The sequence below is a fragment of the Salmo salar genome, unplaced genomic scaffold (genome assembly GCF_905237065.1).
Source record: "Salmo salar unplaced genomic scaffold, Ssal_v3.1, whole genome shotgun sequence".
In the NCBI taxonomy this organism is placed as follows: Eukaryota; Metazoa; Chordata; class Actinopteri; order Salmoniformes; family Salmonidae; genus Salmo; species Salmo salar.
Genome location: NW_025549776.1, coordinates 63140 through 82651, shown reverse-complemented (window position 1 = coordinate 82651; position 19512 = coordinate 63140). Strand labels below are relative to the sequence as shown.

The following is a 19512-nucleotide window of genomic DNA, read 5'->3' as shown; positions in this document are numbered from 1 at the left end:
ACGGCATCAGGGGTCTAACAGCTTGTCAAAACAAGAAATGACTCAACTGTGGTAAATCATGATCACACAGGCATAAACAACCACAATAACACAATTATCAGTTTATTTACCTTCTACTGTGAGTGTTTATCACTTTATTTACCTTCTACTGTGACAGTGTTTATCAGTTTATTTACCTTCTACTGTGACGGTGTTTACCCGTTTATTTACTGGCTACCGTGACAGTCAGAGTACAAAGTCTTTCTCAGGAAATCAAGTCTTTTGATATCTGAGCATCTGTGAAAAAGACTCTGATAAACCACTTGTTTACAGAAAACCTTCATGTATTTACCTGTTAGCTGGACAAGAGGATTTGTTAGTCAAACATCTCATTTGAGTTTAAACTGTGTCACATAAACACCTACAGACAATGGTCTCTAGAATCAGCAGTTCTAAAACGTCAAATCTGGGGTTCCAGGTTGATTCCATACGGATGTTATTCTCCCCATAGAGATCCTATAGAATTACTGGAGGGACTATGTCATAAACCCTCAGTTCCAGAATGGTATGAAAACTACAGCCGTTGTGTTGAGGGAGAAATCCAAACCAGTCTAATTGGATTGAATAGCAGTACCAGGCAAAGGAGATGCATTTCCTGTTTTTAACTTATGCAGGAAAATAAAATAAACATCTACCATTCTACCATAAAGGCCTGATAAGTGGAATGCTGCAGAGATTGTTGTCCTTCTGGAACGCTGTGAGCATTCTTCTCTGCAGATCCTCTCAAGCTCTGTCAGGTTGGATGGGGAGCGTCGCTGCACAGCTATTTTCAGGTCTCTCCAGAGATGTTCGATCGGGTTCAAGTCCGGGCTCTGGCTGGGCCACTCAAGGACATTCAGAGACTTCTCCCGAAGCCACTCGTGCGTTGTCTTGGCTGTGTCCTGAGGGTCGTTGTCCTGTTTGAAGGTAAACCTTCGCCCTATTCTGAGGTCCTGAGCGCAGTGGAGCAGGTTTTCATCAAGGATCTTTCTGTACTTTGCTCCGTTCATCTTTCCCTCGATCCTGACTAGTCTCCCTGTCCCTGAAAAACATCCCCACAGCAGGATGCTGCCATCACCATACTTCACCGTATTAATGGTGCCAGGTTTCCTCCATAATGACTAGTCTCCCAGTCCCCCACAGCAGGATGCTACCACCACCATACTTCACCGTATTAATGGTGCCAGGTTTCCTCCATAATGACTAGTCTCCCAGTCCCCCACAGCAGGATGCTACCACCACCATGCTTCACCGTATTAATGGTGCCAGGTTTCCTCCATAATGACTAGTCTCCCAGTCCCCCACAGCAGGATGCTGCCATCACCATGCTTCACCGTATTAATGGTACCAGGTTTCCTCCAGATGTGACGCTTGGCATTCAGGCCAAAGAGTTTAATCTTGGTTTCATCAGACCAGAGGAGTTTCTCATGGTCAGAGTCCTTTAGGTGCCTTTTGGCAAACTCCAAGCTGGCTGTCATGTGCCTTTTACTAAGGAGTGGCTTCCGTCTGGACACTCTACAATAAAGGCCTGATTAGTGGAATACTGCAGAGATGGTTGTCCTTCTGGAAGCTTCTCCCATCTCCACAGAGGAACTCTGGAGCTCTGTCAGAGTGACCATTGGGTTCTTGGTCACCTCCCTGACCAAGGCCCTTCTCCCCCTGATTGCTCAGTTTGGCTGGGCGGCCAGCTCTAGGAAGAGTCTTGGTGGTTCCAAACTTCTTCCATTTAAGAATGATGGAGGCCACTGTGTTCTTGGGGACCTTCAATGCTACAGAAATCCAGACACAATCCTGTCTCGGAGCTCTACGGACAATTCCTTCGACCTAAATGGCTTGGTTTTTGCTCTGATATGCACTGTCAACTGTGGTGACAAAATGTGGAAAAGGGAAGGGGTCTGAATACTTACCGAATGAACAGGAATCGACCGTTAATAAACAAACACGTTTAGCATTTCCAGGCCTCATACAAGCCACTGATGTGCACCTTTGGAACATCTACATTTAAAAAACTGGTCAGCCAGTGTGCCATGACTTATTCACACTGGCTAATCATGGTTGACCACCTCCCTGACCTTTTATTCTGTCATAATACCTTTCATATCCATTCTAGTATTCTAATTCTATGAGTCATAATACCTTTCATATCCATTCTAGTATTCTAATTCCTAATTCTATGAGACATAATACCTTTCATATCCATTCTAGTATTCTAATTCTATGACTCATAGTACCTTTCATATCCATTCTAGTATTCTAATTCTATGAGTCATAATACCTTCCATATCCATTCTAGTATTCTAATTCTATGAGTCATAGTGCCTTTCATATCCATTCTAGTATTCTAATTCCTAATTCTATGAGTCATAGTGCCTTTCATATCCATTCTAGTATTCTAATTCCTAATTCTATGAGTCATAGTACCTTTCATATCCATTCTAGTATGCTAATTCTATGAGTCATAGTATTAAATTCAATCAAGGCTACTGTTCACTATTGTACTTGACAACACAACTGCTCCCTGCCGAATTTCTATTAACGTGTTAGTAGAGTAGGCAACTAGGGCCCTGCGCTCAATGACAAGAGGAATTATTTCCTCCCAACTCACTACCGTCTCCAACCAAGCAAGCCTTCTTCCTTTTAAACAGCTCATCTGTAACAGTGGATCTTCTGTCAGCGCCACTCCACTTTCAGCACCATCTATCTGTCTGTGTGTCTATCTGTCTATGCATCCATCCATCCATCCATCCTGCTAGATAGGTTTCCATATTACTGCCCATCTATTATTCATCTATGCTCTGATGGAGCTGCATCAAGCTGGGGAATATAGAATAACAGGTGACCTCTCAAACTTTCACCTCCTCTGTCCAGTGGACCTGGTGTCACACCTTAACCTCCTCTGTCCAGTGGACCTCTCAAACCTTAACCTCCTCTGTCCAGTGGACCTCTCAAACCTTAACCTCCTCTGTCCAGTGGCCCTGGTGTCACACCTTAACCTCCTCTGTCCAGTGGACCTCTCAAACCTTATTCTCCTCTGTCCAGTGGACCTCTCAAACCTTAACCTCCTCTGTCCAGTGGACCTCTCAAACCTTAACCTCCTCTGTCCAGTGGACCTCTCAAACCTTATTCTCCTCTGTCCAGTGGACCTCTCAAACCTTATTCTCCTCTGTCCAGTGGACCTCTCAAACCTTAACCTCCTCTGTCCAGTGGACCTCTCAAACCTTAACCTCCTCTGTCCAGTGGACCTCTCAAACCTTAACCTCCTCTGTCCAGTGGACCTCTCAAACCTTATTCTCCTCCTCTGAGGAGATTGTTTCAAATGGATGTATCCCAAATAGCACCCTATTCTTATGGACTCTGGTCAACAGTGTACCTTACAAGGAATACGGTAACATTTGGGACGCACAAAATCTGTAAAACGCACGAGGAGTCGTGTCCACGGTGGGTCCCATATAAATAGCTCTGTGTCCAATCATGGCTGAAGAGCTGCGGCGATCGCTCCCTTTGTAATCTGCAAAACGACATCTCTCCTCCAGCGGTCTCTATTACAGGAGGACAGATCGTCTTACCCTTCTGAGCCGCTTCGCTGAACGCTACAAATGAGCTTGAGCTGCCTGAGAGACGAGAGGAACACATGGACTGTAGTAACAGACTGAGCTGTCAGAGAGTAACACATGGACTGTAGTAACAGAGAGGAACACATGGACTGTAGTAAAAGAGAGGAACACATGGACTGTAGTAACAGAGAGGAACACATGGACTGTAGTAACAGAGAGGAACACATGGACTGTAGTAACAGACTGAGCTGTCAGAGAGGAACACATGGACTGTAGTAACAGAGAGGAACACATGGACTGTAGTAACAGAGAGGAACACATGGACTGTAGTAACAGACAGCTGTCAGAGAGGAACACATGGACTGTAGTAACAGAGAGGAACACATGGACTGTAGTAACAGAGAGGAACACATGGACTGTAGTAACAGAGAGGAACACATGGACTGTAGTAACAGAGAGGAACACATGGACTGTAGTAACAGAGAGGAACACATGGACTGTAGTAACAGAGAGGAACACATGGACTGTAGTAACAGAGAGGAACACATGGACTGTAGTAACAGAGAGGAACACATGGACTGTAGTAACAGAGAGGAACACATGGACTGTAGTAACAGAGAGGAACACATGGACTGTAGTAACAGAGAGGAACACATGGACTGTAGTAACAGAGAGGAACACATGGACTGTAGTAACAGAGAGGAACACATGGACTGTAGTAACAGAGAGGAACACATGGACTGTAGTAACAGAGAGGAACACATGGACTGTAGTAACAGAGAGGAACACATGGACTGTAGTAACAGACTGAGCTGTCAGAGAGGAACACATGGACTGTAGTAACAGAGAGGAACACATGGACTGTAGTAACAGAGAGGAACACATGGACTGTAGTAACAGAGAGGAACACATGGACTGTAGTAACAGAGAGGAACACATGGACTGTAGTAACAGAGAGGAACACATGGACTGTAGTAACAGAGAGGAACACATGGACTGTAGTAACAGAGAGGAACTCATGGACTGTAGTAACAGACTGAGCTGTCAGAGAGGAACACATGGACTGTAGTAACAGAGAGGAACACATGGACTGTAGTAACAGAGAGGAACTCATGGACTGTAGTAACAGAGAGGAACACATGGACTGTAGTAACAGAGAGGAACACATGGACTGTAGTAACAGACTGAGCTGTCAGAGAGGAACATGGTGCAACATGAGAGGGTTCATAGGCAAAGAGATTTCAAATCAGACAAATAAAAACCTGAGAAATACAGGAGCAGCATTTTTATTAGTCTAACAATAAACTATTTTACAAATCTTCCCCATGTACAGCGGCTGTGCGCTTTCCAAAGTTTGTGAGCTAGCGTCCTTGTTGTCAGCATCTTTGAGCAACAAGCCCTTTTCCTGAATGTTTCACACTTCTTGATATGGAGACCCAAGTGAACACAGAGGAAGAGTTGTCATTGTGTATTTGGTGAAGAGGAGAGAAGGATTGCAAAAATCCCACTAACTTTCCCAAAAGTCAATTTTTCTGAAATCCACAGTTGAAAGATTTTGATGGAATCAGGAGGGAACAATAAGGACGTGGAATCCTCCAACCAGGAATTCTGGAAAACTTGCTGGAATTTTACAACCCGAGAGAAGAAAGATGTGGTTTTTGAGGTCAGATGCGTGGACCTCTGGGATCCTTCGTGGACTCCGTCTGAGGGGAAACGGAAACAGACAGAGAGTCAGTTCACCTTGTCAAAACCACCATCAACCCTGTGTTCAGTTCACACTGCTTTGTCCAAGATCATCCAGCCTTGGGGAGTAAACATCTCTCTGTCAATAAACACACAAACCTACCTTTCATATTATCGTCATGGAGCGCTGGTAACCACGGTAATGGCTGCTGTTTGCTCTCTGGGGCTCCTCAGGAAAGCTACTGACTAACAGTGTGGAGGGAGGGAGGGAGGGAGGTACTGACTAACTGTGTGGAGGGAGGGAGGGAGGGAGGTACTGACTAACTGTGTGGAGGGAGGGAGGGAGGGAGGGAGGGAGGGAGGGAGGGAGGGAGGGAGGGAGGGAGGGAGGGAGGGAGGGAGGTACTGACTAACTGTGTGGAGGGAGGGAGGGAGGGAGGGAGGGAGGGAGGGAGGGAGGGAGGGAGGGAGGGAGGGAGGGAGGGAGGGAGGGAGGGAGGGAGGGAGGGAGGGAGGTACTGACTAACTGTGTGGAGGGAGGGAGGGAGGGAGGGAGGGAGGGAGGGAGGGAGGGAGGGAGGGAGGGAGGGAGGGAGGGAGGGAGGGAGGGAGGGAGGGAGGGAGGGAGGGAGGGAGGACTTCAACTGTGAGCTAGGTACTGACTAACTGTGTGGAGGGAGGGAGGGATCTAGTGTGAACGGTCAGCGAGGTGGTTCTCAGAACATGGTATGTGTCCAAAATGGCACTACATTTCCTATACAGTACACTACTTTAGACCAGGGCCCGTAGGACTAACCCGTAGCAATCTGGTCAACAGAAGCGCACTTTCGAGGGAATAGAGGGCCATTTGGGACTAACTTGCAATAGTGTTTACCTGGCCAGAGGTCCAGGTGTAACCTGTCCGTACAGTAACTCAGTCATGTGGTGTAGTACAGGTGTAACCTGTCCGTACAGTAACTCAGTCATGTGGTGTAGTACAGGTGTAACCTGTCCGTACAGTAACTCAGTCATGTGGTGTAGTACAGGTGTTGTGTCCGTACAGTAACTCAGTCATGTGGTGTAGTACAGGTGTAACCTGTCCGTACAGTAACTCAGTCATGTGGTGTAGTACAGGTGTAACCTGTCCGTACAGTAACTCAGTCATGTGGTGTAGTACAGGTGTTACCTGTCCGTACAGTAACTCAGTCATGTGGTGTAGTACAGGTGTTGTGTCCGTACAGTAACTCAGTCATGTGGTGTAGTACAGGTGTAACCTGTCCGTACAGTAACTCAGTCATGTAGTGTAGTACAGGTGTTACCTGTCCGTACAGTAACTCAGTCATGTGGTGTAGTACAGGTGTAACCTGTCCGTACAGTAACTCAGTCATGTGGTGTAGTACAGGTGTAACCTGTCCGTACAGTAACTCAGTCATGTGGTGTAGTACAGGTGTTACCTGTCCATACAGTAACTCAGTCATGTGGTGTAGTACAGGTGTAACCTGTCCGTACAGTAACTATGTCATGTGGTGTAGTACAGGTGTAACCTGTCCGTACAGTAACTCAGTCATGTGGTGTAGTACAGGTGTTACCTGTCCGTACAGTAACTCAGTCATGTGGTGTAGTACAGGTGTTGTGTCCGTACAGTAACTCAGTCATGTGGTGTAGTACAGGTGTAACCTGTCCGTACAGTAACTCAGTCATGTGGTGTAGTACAGGTGTTACGTGTTACGTTTTTCTTGTTCCCCATTTTTTCCCCTGCTAGTGTGTTTGTCTTGGGCATTACAGGTGTACCGAGTTGCGGCTAACGATGGTGGGCGTGGCTGTAGCTGATTACAGAGAGGATATCTGTTTGCCGTGTGAGAAGAGAGGAGGGGGAGAGAGAGAGGACACTTGTTTTTTGTTTGATTATTTGTGTTAATTTCCTTGTGTTTCAGCCTGTCCTCCTGAGGCGCTCCACCCTACCTAGGTCCTGGAGAAGGGAAAAGGTAGATCTGCCCATGGGTGTACATTCTCACGTAGATAACCCATTGTTTTATACACTAGGTTAGCCGGGCGGGTGTCACCCTTGTATTTTTCTTGGAACCAGGTAGGACAGTGGGTTAGGGCTTAGAGTGTGTTAGGAAGGATTAGGTGTGTAGAAGAGGAGGGACCTTTTGTTTATTTTCATTACTTGGACCCCGATCCCAAACATTTCCCTTTTCTTACCTTCCCTTGTTGTGGTTGTTTTGTTTCTTATTAATTATTTATGGGTGTGTTATATTGTTTATTTAACTAATTCACTAAACATCCCCTGAGGGTTAAAATTGAGTTCTGGTTGTGGTCTGATTTATTTATCGCTCATTGCACCCCACATTTCTTCCCTTTTCATCTGTATTACCTGGTGTGTTTAGGCCCAGGCATTTACGTCTCCTCCTCAGACGAGCTACACCCGAGGGGAGAACGTAATATGGGGGCTCATCCGGGATATTTTTGATCCAGCTTGTGCCTGCACACTAGGGTAGTAAAGGTGGATTGGGTGGTTGTTGTGTTTGGTGTAGTGTTTAGTGCTGTGTAGTAGTTAGGTGGTGGATTTAGAATATGGCCAACTTTAACCTGAAGTTTTTTCTGGATAACCCAACGTGGGAGGGTTTTGAGAATTGTAGGAGAGTGGATTTAGAGACTTTGGCAGACCATTTCGATATCTCCGTGCCTAGGGGTTTTGCTAAGGCGGAGGTAAAGGCATTGGTATTAGCGGCACTGATGGAAAAGCAGGTGTTGGTTTTGCCTCGGCCTACGGTTGGAGAGGTGGTGGATGCTCTGGGTACCCCGTCTAGGCCCGACGATGAGGTCGAGTATAAGGCCCCGGACAGCTTGCCACGATTTGACCCTCTTTCTCCTGTGCCTACGGCTGTACATTTGCAGATGGAGGCAGAAGAGCGAGCACAAATCCGAAAGGATGAGCTACATCTCAAGTTGGAGATGCGCCGACTGGAGTTGGAAGCAGAAAAGGACCTTAAAATAAGGCAGATGGACTTCGAAATGCGCAAATTGGAATTAGGGGTGGAGATGGCGAGGCTGGCCGCTGTCCCTGCCGTTTCCAATAGTGTGTTTTCCACCCCAGGATCTGCCTCTACCTTTGACATTAGCCGGCATATTGCTTTAGTTCCACAATTCCGTGAGTCTGAGGTTGACTCTTACTTTTGTGCATTCGAACGCATAGCAGTGGCTTTGAATTGGCCTAGGGACGTGTGGCCGCTTTTACTCCAATGTAAATTGTCCGGTAAAGCGCAGGAGGTATTGGGTACTCTTTCTCTCGCTGATAGTCTTAATTATGACATAGTTAAGGCTACTGTGCTCCGTGGGTATGAGCTTGTGCCAGAGGCTTATAGACAAAAGTTTAGAAAGCACTCCAAATCCTCTATAAAAACTTTTGTTGAATTCGCTAGAGAGAAGGAGTCTCTCTTTGACAAATGGTGCTCAGCGAGTAAAATCAATGACTTTGAAGGTCTTCGTGAATTAATGTTATTGGAAGAATTTAAAAACAGCCTCCCAGAGCGGTTGGTTGTATACATTAATGAACAGAAAGTGTTAAAGTTATCTGACGCCGCGGTGCTTGCAGATGAATTTGTGTTAACACATAAAACGGTGTTTCCCACACACCGTAGTGAGACTAGACCGGTTGTATCCTCTTCTGTCTACTATTCACCCCGTTACTCAGGAAGTACACGGCTGAATCAAAAGGAGGAACGCGCATGTTTTTACTGTCATAAAGTAGGACACGTAATTTCAGAATGTATGTCTCTAAAACACAAGTCACCAGCTTCAACCCCTAAACTCCATAAAAGTGTGGGTTTGATTAAAGTAACCCATAAGAGCTCTGTAAAGGAGAGTCCTGAAGTTGTACTAAGTCGTCCTGATCAATCATACGACCCGTTCATATTTAAAGGCTTTGTTTCCCTGACAGGTGATTCTGGAGACCAAAAGCCAGTTTTGATATTGAGAGATACTGGTGCGGCTCAGTCTGTAATTCTCTCGAGTGTTCTGCCTTGGTCAGAAGAGTCTTATTGTGGCTCTAGTGTATTATTGAGGGGGATCGAAATGGGTTGTGTGCCTGTTCCGTTACATACTGTCCATTTGACTTCTGATCTAGTGAGTGGATATTTCAGAATCGGTGTACAGTCCGAGCTTCCCGTACATGGGGTTGACCTAATCATGGGTAACGATCTAGCAGGAGGCAAAGTTGTGCCTGTGTTAGAAGTACTAGACAAGCCTGATGCTCAGTTAAGTGCTGATGTTTTGGGAACTACGTTTCCCGACGCATTTCCAGCGTGTGCCATTACGCGGGCGCAGTCACGTTGCTTAGGTACCATGGTAGACTTAGCTGACTCTGTGCTTGCACCTATGTTGAATGGGGAAGATATTCAGTGTTCTACCCTGTGTTCCCAGTGAGTTCTGATCATGATGATGGAAATAAAGACAAGACAATGGCTTCCTCGGTGGACTGTTTAAGGTTGCCAGTTACTCGGGAGGAGCTAATAGCTGCCCAGATAGAGGATGTGGGCTTGGCCAAATGTTTTTCCTCCATGTTACCTTTGAGTGACAAAAACAGGAAAGGTGTCACGTATTTCCTTGAGAAGGGGCTTCTGATGAGAAAATGGACTCCCCGTGCTGACCTAGAAAATGATTGGAGTTCCGTTAGCCAGATTGTAGTTCCTGCCCCGTTTCAGACAAAGGTGTTGTCCCTAGCTCATGATATTCCCTGGTCTGGTCATCTAGGGGTGACTAAAACCTACGACCGACTCCTCCGTCATTTCTTCTGGCCGGGAATGAAACGGGATGTGGCTCGCTATTGCCGTACATGTAGTACTTGCCAGGTGGTGGGGAAGCCTAACCAGGTAATTTCCCAGGCTCCTCTCTGCCCTATTCCGGTCATGGGAGAGCCGTTTGAGAAGGTAATCATTGATTGTGTTGGTCCCTTACCCAGGACTAAGTCGGGTAATCAATTCTTGTTAACAATAATGTGCACTGCTACAAGGTACCCAGAGGCGATTCCTATGCGTAAAATCACAAGTAAGGCAATTGTGAAGGCGCTGATTAAGTATTTCTCTACCTTTGGATTTCCAAAAATTGTACAGACAGATCAAGGCACAAATTTTACATCAAAATTGTTTGGAAGTGTGTTGAAGTCCTTGTCAGTGTCCCATCAGATGTCTAGCGCTTATCACCCGGAGAGTCAGGGCGCGCTGGAACGTTGGCATCAGACGCTAAAAGCTATGTTGCGTAAATACTGTATGGACACAGGAAAAGATTGGGATGAGGGGGTGCCCTACGTGCTGTTTGCTATTCGGGAGACCGTACAGGAGTCTCTTGGGTTTAGCCCAGCTGAGCTAATCTTTGGTCATACCGTGAGAGGGCCTCTCAAGGTACTGAAAGAACAACTTATGGCTGATGATTCAGTTGGGTCCTCTACTAATGTACTAGACTATGTTAGTCAAGTCCGGGAGCGGTTGCATGACGCCTGTGCTGTAGCCAGAGAAAATCTGTCTTCCACACAAAAGAAAATGAAACGTCATTTTGATGTTAAATCTGTGTTTCGTTCTTTTCAACCAGGTGACCAAGTCTTGGTGTTGTTGCCGGTACCCGGCTCGTGTCTCTCTTCCAGTTTCTCTGGCCCATATGTAGTGGACCGAAAACTCAGTGATACTGATTATGTTATCAAAACGCCAGACCGTAGACGACCATTTAGGGTATGTCACATTAACATGATTAAAGCCTATCTTGTTAGAGGTGGTACCGAGTCTCCCATTACCAGTGAAAAACCTGTTGTATCCTCTGTTGCTTCTGTGAGCCTGGTTACTCACCCAGGAGTCAGCCTAAATGATGAGGACGGTTTGGTGATGCGGAATACTCCTGAGCAGTGTGCTCGTTTGTGTAATTCTGAGATGGTGGCGTCTCTCCCAACCCAGTTGTTGCATTTGAATGATCAGCAGAGATCTGATATTGAGTTACTAATCACTGATTTTCCAAGTCTCTTTCAGGATGTTCCCAGTCGTACCAATGTGTTGAAACATGATATAAATGTAGGTGATGCTGCTCCAATCAAACAGCACCCTTATCGTGTGAATTCAATCAAGAGAGGAGTGATGAAGAAAGAGGTAACTTATTTACTGGAAAATGAGATGGCAATCCCCAGTGGCAGTCCTTGGAGTTCCCCCTGTCTGCTGATTCCAAAGCCTGACGGGACTCAAAGATTTTGCACTGACTACAGGAAAGTGAATAATGTTACTATACCTGACTCATTCCCTTTACCTCGCATGGATGACTGTATAGACACCATTGGATCGGCTGCGTATGTTACTAAGCTTGACTTGTTAAAAGGTTATTGGCAGGTGCCTTTAACCCTTCGTGCCTCTGAGGTGTCTGCTTTTGTAACTCCTGACAGTTTCTGTCAGTACACAGTGATGGCTTTTGGAATGAGGAATGCTCCAGCCACGTTTCAACGTTTGGTAAATATTGTGTTGGCTGATGTTCCTGATTGTACTGCATATCTGGATGACCTGGTTGTTCATTCGACTACCTGGCTTGATCACCTGAGCACATTGAGGGCTGTGTTTGCACGCTTGGCCAACGCTTCTTTGACCCTTAACTTAGCCAAATGTGAGTTTGGAAAGGCAACTGTTACATATTTGGGTAAAGAGGTAGGTCGGGGTCAGGTGCGTACCGTAGCAGCTAAGGTGGATGCTATCACCCGGTTTCCTGCCCCTGCCACTCGCCGAGAATTACGCAGATTTTTAGGCATGACGGGTTATTATCGTACATTTTGTAGGAATTTCTCAACAGTTGTAGCCCCACTGACTAGGTTACTCAGTCCTTCAGTATCCTTTGAGTGGACCGCTGAGTGTCAATCTGCTTTTGACTCTGTAAAAGCACTATTGTGTACTTCTCCTGTTCTTTCTGCCCCTGATTTCCAGAAACCATTTAAGTTGGAGGTGGATGCCAGTTCAGTGGGTGCAGGTGCTGTACTATTACAGGAACACGATGGTCTAGATCACCCAGTTTGCTACTTCTCTCGAAAATTCAACAGCTGTCAGTCAAGGTATTCCACTATCGAACAGGAGACCCTGGCGCTGTTATTTGCCCTACAATTTTTTGAAGTTTATGTTGGCTCCAGTGTGTTGCCTGTTGTGGTATACACAGACCACAACCCTTTAACTTTCTTGAGCCGCATGTATAACCACAACCAACGTCTTATGCGTTGGGCGTTGGTTATACAGGGTTATAATTTACAAATTCAGCACATAAAGGGTTCGGAAAACATCGTTGCGGATGCTTTGTCCCGTGCCTAGAAAAAAATTACAAAAATACTAATAGCACCAGGCATTGATAACTTTGCTGTTGTAAAAAATATATATATGTATGTAAGGGTTTTATCATAAACCCAGGGGTTTACTCTTTTTGGGGGGCGTGTTACGTGTTACGTTTTTCTTGTTCCCCATTTTTTCCCCTGCTAGTGTGTTTGTCTTGGGCATTACAGGTGTACCGAGTTGCGGCTAACGATGGTGGGCGTGGCTGTAGCTGATTACAGAGAGGATATCTGTTTGCCGTGTGAGAAGAGAGGAGGGGGAGAGAGAGAGGACACTTGTTTTTTGTTTGATTATTTGTGTTAATTTCCTTGTGTTTCAGCCTGTCCTCCTGAGGCGCTCCACCCTACCTAGGTCCTGGAGAAGGGAAAAGGTAGATCTGCCCATGGGTGTACATTCTCACGTAGATAACCCATTGTTTTATACACTAGGTTAGCCGGGCGGGTGTCACCCTTGTATTTTTCTTGGAACCAGGTAGGACAGTGGGTTAGGGCTTAGAGTGTGTTAGGAAGGATTAGGTGTGTAGAAGAGGAGGGACCTTTTGTTTATTTTCATTACTTGGACCCCGATCCCAAACATTTCCCTTTTCTTACCTTCCCTTGTTGTGGTTGTTTTGTTTCTTATTAATTATTTATGGGTGTGTTATATTGTTTATTTAACTAATTCACTAAACATCCCCTGAGGGTTAAAATTGAGTTCTGGTTGTGGTCTGATTTATTTATCGCTCATTGCACCCCACATTTCTTCCCTTTTCATCTGTATTACCTGGTGTGTTTAGGCCCAGGCATTTACGTCTCCTCCTCAGACGAGCTACACCCGAGGGGAGAACGTAATATGGGGGCTCATCCGGGATATTTTTGATCCAGCTTGTGCCTGCACACTAGGGTAGTAAAGGTGGATTGGGTGGTTGTTGTGTTTGGTGTAGTGTTTAGTGCTGTGTAGTAGTTAGGTGGTGGATTTAGAATATGGCCAACTTTAACCTGAAGTTTTTTCTGGATAACCCAACGTGGGAGGGTTTTGAGAATTGTAGGAGAGTGGATTTAGAGACTTTGGCAGACCATTTCGATATCTCCGTGCCTAGGGGTTTTGCTAAGGCGGAGGTAAAGGCATTGGTATTAGCGGCACTGATGGAAAAGCAGGTGTTGGTTTTGCCTCGGCCTACGGTTGGAGAGGTGGTGGATGCTCTGGGTACCCCGTCTAGGCCCGACGATGAGGTCGAGTATAAGGCCCCGGACAGCTTGCCACGATTTGACCCTCTTTCTCCTGTGCCTACGGCTGTACATTTGCAGATGGAGGCAGAAGAGCGAGCACAAATCCGAAAGGATGAGCTACATCTCAAGTTGGAGATGCGCCGACTGGAGTTGGAAGCAGAAAAGGACCTTAAAATAAGGCAGATGGACTTCGAAATGCGCAAATTGGAATTAGGGGTGGAGATGGCGAGGCTGGCCGCTGTCCCTGCCGTTTCCAATAGTGTGTTTTCCACCCCAGGATCTGCCTCTACCTTTGACATTAGCCGGCATATTGCTTTAGTTCCACAATTCCGTGAGTCTGAGGTTGACTCTTACTTTTGTGCATTCGAACGCATAGCAGTGGCTTTGAATTGGCCTAGGGACGTGTGGCCGCTTTTACTCCAATGTAAATTGTCCGGTAAAGCGCAGGAGGTATTGGGTACTCTTTCTCTCGCTGATAGTCTTAATTATGACATAGTTAAGGCTACTGTGCTCCGTGGGTATGAGCTTGTGCCAGAGGCTTATAGACAAAAGTTTAGAAAGCACTCCAAATCCTCTATAAAAACTTTTGTTGAATTCGCTAGAGAGAAGGAGTCTCTCTTTGACAAATGGTGCTCAGCGAGTAAAATCAATGACTTTGAAGGTCTTCGTGAATTAATGTTATTGGAAGAATTTAAAAACAGCCTCCCAGAGCGGTTGGTTGTATACATTAATGAACAGAAAGTGTTAAAGTTATCTGACGCCGCGGTGCTTGCAGATGAATTTGTGTTAACACATAAAACGGTGTTTCCCACACACCGTAGTGAGACTAGACCGGTTGTATCCTCTTCTGTCTACTATTCACCCCGTTACTCAGGAAGTACACGGCTGAATCAAAAGGAGGAACGCGCATGTTTTTACTGTCATAAAGTAGGACACGTAATTTCAGAATGTATGTCTCTAAAACACAAGTCACCAGCTTCAACCCCTAAACTCCATAAAAGTGTGGGTTTGATTAAAGTAACCCATAAGAGCTCTGTAAAGGAGAGTCCTGAAGTTGTACTAAGTCGTCCTGATCAATCATACGACCCGTTCATATTTAAAGGCTTTGTTTCCCTGACAGGTGATTCTGGAGACCAAAAGCCAGTTTTGATATTGAGAGATACTGGTGCGGCTCAGTCTGTAATTCTCTCGAGTGTTCTGCCTTGGTCAGAAGAGTCTTATTGTGGCTCTAGTGTATTATTGAGGGGGATCGAAATGGGTTGTGTGCCTGTTCCGTTACATACTGTCCATTTGACTTCTGATCTAGTGAGTGGATATTTCAGAATCGGTGTACAGTCCGAGCTTCCCGTACATGGGGTTGACCTAATCATGGGTAACGATCTAGCAGGAGGCAAAGTTGTGCCTGTGTTAGAAGTACTAGACAAGCCTGATGCTCAGTTAAGTGCTGATGTTTTGGGAACTACGTTTCCCGACGCATTTCCAGCGTGTGCCATTACGCGGGCGCAGTCACGTTGCTTAGGTACCATGGTAGACTTAGCTGACTCTGTGCTTGCACCTATGTTGAATGGGGAAGATATTCAGTGTTCTACTCCTGTGTTCCCAGTGAGTTCTGATCATGATGATGGAAATAAAGACAAGACAATGGCTTCCTCGGTGGACTGTTTAAGGTTGCCAGTTACTCGGGAGGAGCTAATAGCTGCCCAGATAGAGGATGTGGGCTTGGCCAAATGTTTTTCCTCCATGTTACCTTTGAGTGACAAAAACAGGAAAGGTGTCACGTATTTCCTTGAGAAGGGGCTTCTGATGAGAAAATGGACTCCCCGTGCTGACCTAGAAAATGATTGGAGTTCCGTTAGCCAGATTGTAGTTCCTGCCCCGTTTCAGACAAAGGTGTTGTCCCTAGCTCATGATATTCCCTGGTCTGGTCATCTAGGGGTGACTAAAACCTACGACCGACTCCTCCGTCATTTCTTCTGGCCGGGAATGAAACGGGATGTGGCTCGCTATTGCCGTACATGTAGTACTTGCCAGGTGGTGGGGAAGCCTAACCAGGTAATTTCCCAGGCTCCTCTCTGCCCTATTCCGGTCATGGGAGAGCCGTTTGAGAAGGTAATCATTGATTGTGTTGGTCCCTTACCCAGGACTAAGTCGGGTAATCAATTCTTGTTAACAATAATGTGCACTGCTACAAGGTACCCAGAGGCGATTCCTATGCGTAAAATCACAAGTAAGGCAATTGTGAAGGCGCTGATTAAGTATTTCTCTACCTTTGGATTTCCAAAAATTGTACAGACAGATCAAGGCACAAATTTTACATCAAAATTGTTTGGAAGTGTGTTGAAGTCCTTGTCAGTGTCCCATCAGATGTCTAGCGCTTATCACCCGGAGAGTCAGGGCGCGCTGGAACGTTGGCATCAGACGCTAAAAGCTATGTTGCGTAAATACTGTATGGACACAGGAAAAGATTGGGATGAGGGGGTGCCCTACGTGCTGTTTGCTATTCGGGAGACCGTACAGGAGTCTCTTGGGTTTAGCCCAGCTGAGCTAATCTTTGGTCATACCGTGAGAGGGCCTCTCAAGGTACTGAAAGAACAACTTATGGCTGATGATTCAGTTGGGTCCTCTACTAATGTACTAGACTATGTTAGTCAAGTCCGGGAGCGGTTGCATGACGCCTGTGCTGTAGCCAGAGAAAATCTGTCTTCCACACAAAAGAAAATGAAACGTCATTTTGATGTTAAATCTGTGTTTCGTTCTTTTCAACCAGGTGACCAAGTCTTGGTGTTGTTGCCGGTACCCGGCTCGTGTCTCTCTTCCAGTTTCTCTGGCCCATATGTAGTGGACCGAAAACTCAGTGATACTGATTATGTTATCAAAACGCCAGACCGTAGACGACCATTTAGGGTATGTCACATTAACATGATTAAAGCCTATCTTGTTAGAGGTGGTACCGAGTCTCCCATTACCAGTGAAAAACCTGTTGTATCCTCTGTTGCTTCTGTGAGCCTGGTTACTCACCCAGGAGTCAGCCTAAATGATGAGGACGGTTTGGTGATGCGGAATACTCCTGAGCAGTGTGCTCGTTTGTGTAATTCTGAGATGGTGGCGTCTCTCCCAACCCAGTTGTTGCATTTGAATGATCAGCAGAGATCTGATATTGAGTTACTAATCACTGATTTTCCAAGTCTCTTTCAGGATGTTCCCAGTCGTACCAATGTGTTGAAACATGATATAAATGTAGGTGATGCTGCTCCAATCAAACAGCACCCTTATCGTGTGAATTCAATCAAGAGAGGAGTGATGAAGAAAGAGGTAACTTATTTACTGGAAAATGAGATGGCAATCCCCAGTGGCAGTCCTTGGAGTTCCCCCTGTCTGCTGATTCCAAAGCCTGACGGGACTCAAAGATTTTGCACTGACTACAGGAAAGTGAATAATGTTACTATACCTGACTCATTCCCTTTACCTCGCATGGATGACTGTATAGACACCATTGGATCGGCTGCGTATGTTACTAAGCTTGACTTGTTAAAAGGTTATTGGCAGGTGCCTTTAACCCTTCGTGCCTCTGAGGTGTCTGCTTTTGTAACTCCTGACAGTTTCTGTCAGTACACAGTGATGGCTTTTGGAATGAGGAATGCTCCAGCCACGTTTCAACGTTTGGTAAATATTGTGTTGGCTGATGTTCCTGATTGTACTGCATATCTGGATGACCTGGTTGTTCATTCGACTACCTGGCTTGATCACCTGAGCACATTGAGGGCTGTGTTTGCACGCTTGGCCAACGCTTCTTTGACCCTTAACTTAGCCAAATGTGAGTTTGGAAAGGCAACTGTTACATATTTGGGTAAAGAGGTAGGTCGGGGTCAGGTGCGTACCGTAGCAGCTAAGGTGGATGCTATCACCCGGTTTCCTGCCCCTGCCACTCGCCGAGAATTACGCAGATTTTTAGGCATGACGGGTTATTATCGTACATTTTGTAGGAATTTCTCAACAGTTGTAGCCCCACTGACTAGGTTACTCAGTCCTTCAGTATCCTTTGAGTGGACCGCTGAGTGTCAATCTGCTTTTGACTCTGTAAAAGCACTATTGTGTACTTCTCCTGTTCTTTCTGCCCCTGATTTCCAGAAACCATTTAAGTTGGAGGTGGATGCCAGTTCAGTGGGTGCAGGTGCTGTACTATTACAGGAACACGATGGTCTAGATCACCCAGTTTGCTACTTCTCTCGAAAATTCAACAGCTGTCAGTCAAGGTATTCCACTATCGAACAGGAGACCCTGGCGCTGTTATTTGCCCTACAATTTTTTGAAGTTTATGTTGGCTCCAGTGTGTTGCCTGTTGTGGTATACACAGACCACAACCCTTTAACTTTCTTGAGCCGCATGTATAACCACAACCAACGTCTTATGCGTTGGGCGTTGGTTATACAGGGTTATAATTTACAAATTCAGCACATAAAGGGTTCGGAAAACATCGTTGCGGATGATTTGTCCCGTGCCTAGAAAAAAATTACAAAAATACTAATAGCACCAGGCATTGATAACTTTGCTGTTGTAAAAAAATATATATATGTATGTAAGGGTTTTATCATAAACCCAGGGGTTTACTCTTTTTGGGGGGCGTGTTACGTGTTACGTTTTCTTGTTCCCCATTTTTTCCCCTGCTAGTGTGTTTGTCTTGGGCATTACAGGTGTACCGAGTTGCGGCTAACGATGGTGGGCGTGGCTGTAGCTGATTACAGAGAGGATATCTGTTTGCCGTGTGAGAAGAGAGGAGGGGGAGAGAGAGAGGACACTTGTTTTTTGTTTGATTATTTGTGTTAATTTCCTTGTGTTTCAGCCTGTCCTCCTGAGGCGCTCCACCCTACCTAGGTCCTGGAGAAGGGAAAAGGTAGATCTGCCCATGGGTGTACATTCTCACGTAGATAACCCATTGTTTTATACACTAGGTTAGCCGGGCGGGTGTCACCCTTGTATTTTTCTTGGAACCAGGTAGGACAGTGGGTTAGGGCTTAGAGTGTGTTAGGAAGGATTAGGTGTGTAGAAGAGGAGGGACCTTTTGTTTATTTTCATTACTTGGACCCCGATCCCAAACATTTCCCTTTTCTTACCTTCCCTTGTTGTGGTTGTTTTGTTTCTTATTAATTATTTATGGGTGTGTTATATTGTTTATTTAACTAATTCACTAAACATCCCCTGAGGGTTAAAATTGAGTTCTGGTTGTGGTCTGATTTATTTATCGCTCATTGCACCCCACATTTCTTCCCTTTTCATCTGTATTACCTGGTGTGTTTAGGCCCAGGCATTTACGTCTCCTCCTCAGACGAGCTACACCCGAGGGGAGAACGTAATACAGTAACTCAGTCATGTGGTGTAGTACAGGTGTAACCTGTCCGTAACTCAGTCATGTGGTGTAGTACAGGTGTAACCTGTCCGTAACTCAGTCATGTGGTGTAGTACAGGTGTAACCTGTCCGTACCGTAACTCAGTCATGTGGTGTAGTACAGGTGTAACCTGTCCGTACAGTAACTCAGTCATGTGGTGTAGTACAGGTGTAACCTGTCCGTACAGTAACTCAGTCATGTGGTGTAGTACAGGTGTAACCTGTCCGTACAGTAACTCAGTCATGTGGTGTAGTACAGGTGTAACCTGTCCGTACAGTAACTCAGTCATGTGGTGTAGTACAGGTGTAACCTGTCCGTACAGTAACTCAGTCATGTGGTGTAG

At 45.7% G+C, this 19512-nt stretch overlaps 1 protein-coding gene across 1 annotated transcript in view; it reads right to left on the bottom strand.

The window, feature by feature from the left end:
* Positions 1 to 4842: 4842 nt before the first annotated feature.
* The window catches only part of LOC123738799 (tudor domain-containing protein 3), a 69416-nt gene continuing 54746 nt past the window's right edge, over positions 4843 to 19512 (bottom strand). Inside the window, exon 16 of the mRNA XM_045713520.1 lies at positions 4843 to 5275. The gene's annotated coding sequence lies outside the window, so the exon portion shown is untranslated. The remainder of the gene's footprint in view (positions 5276 to 19512) is intronic.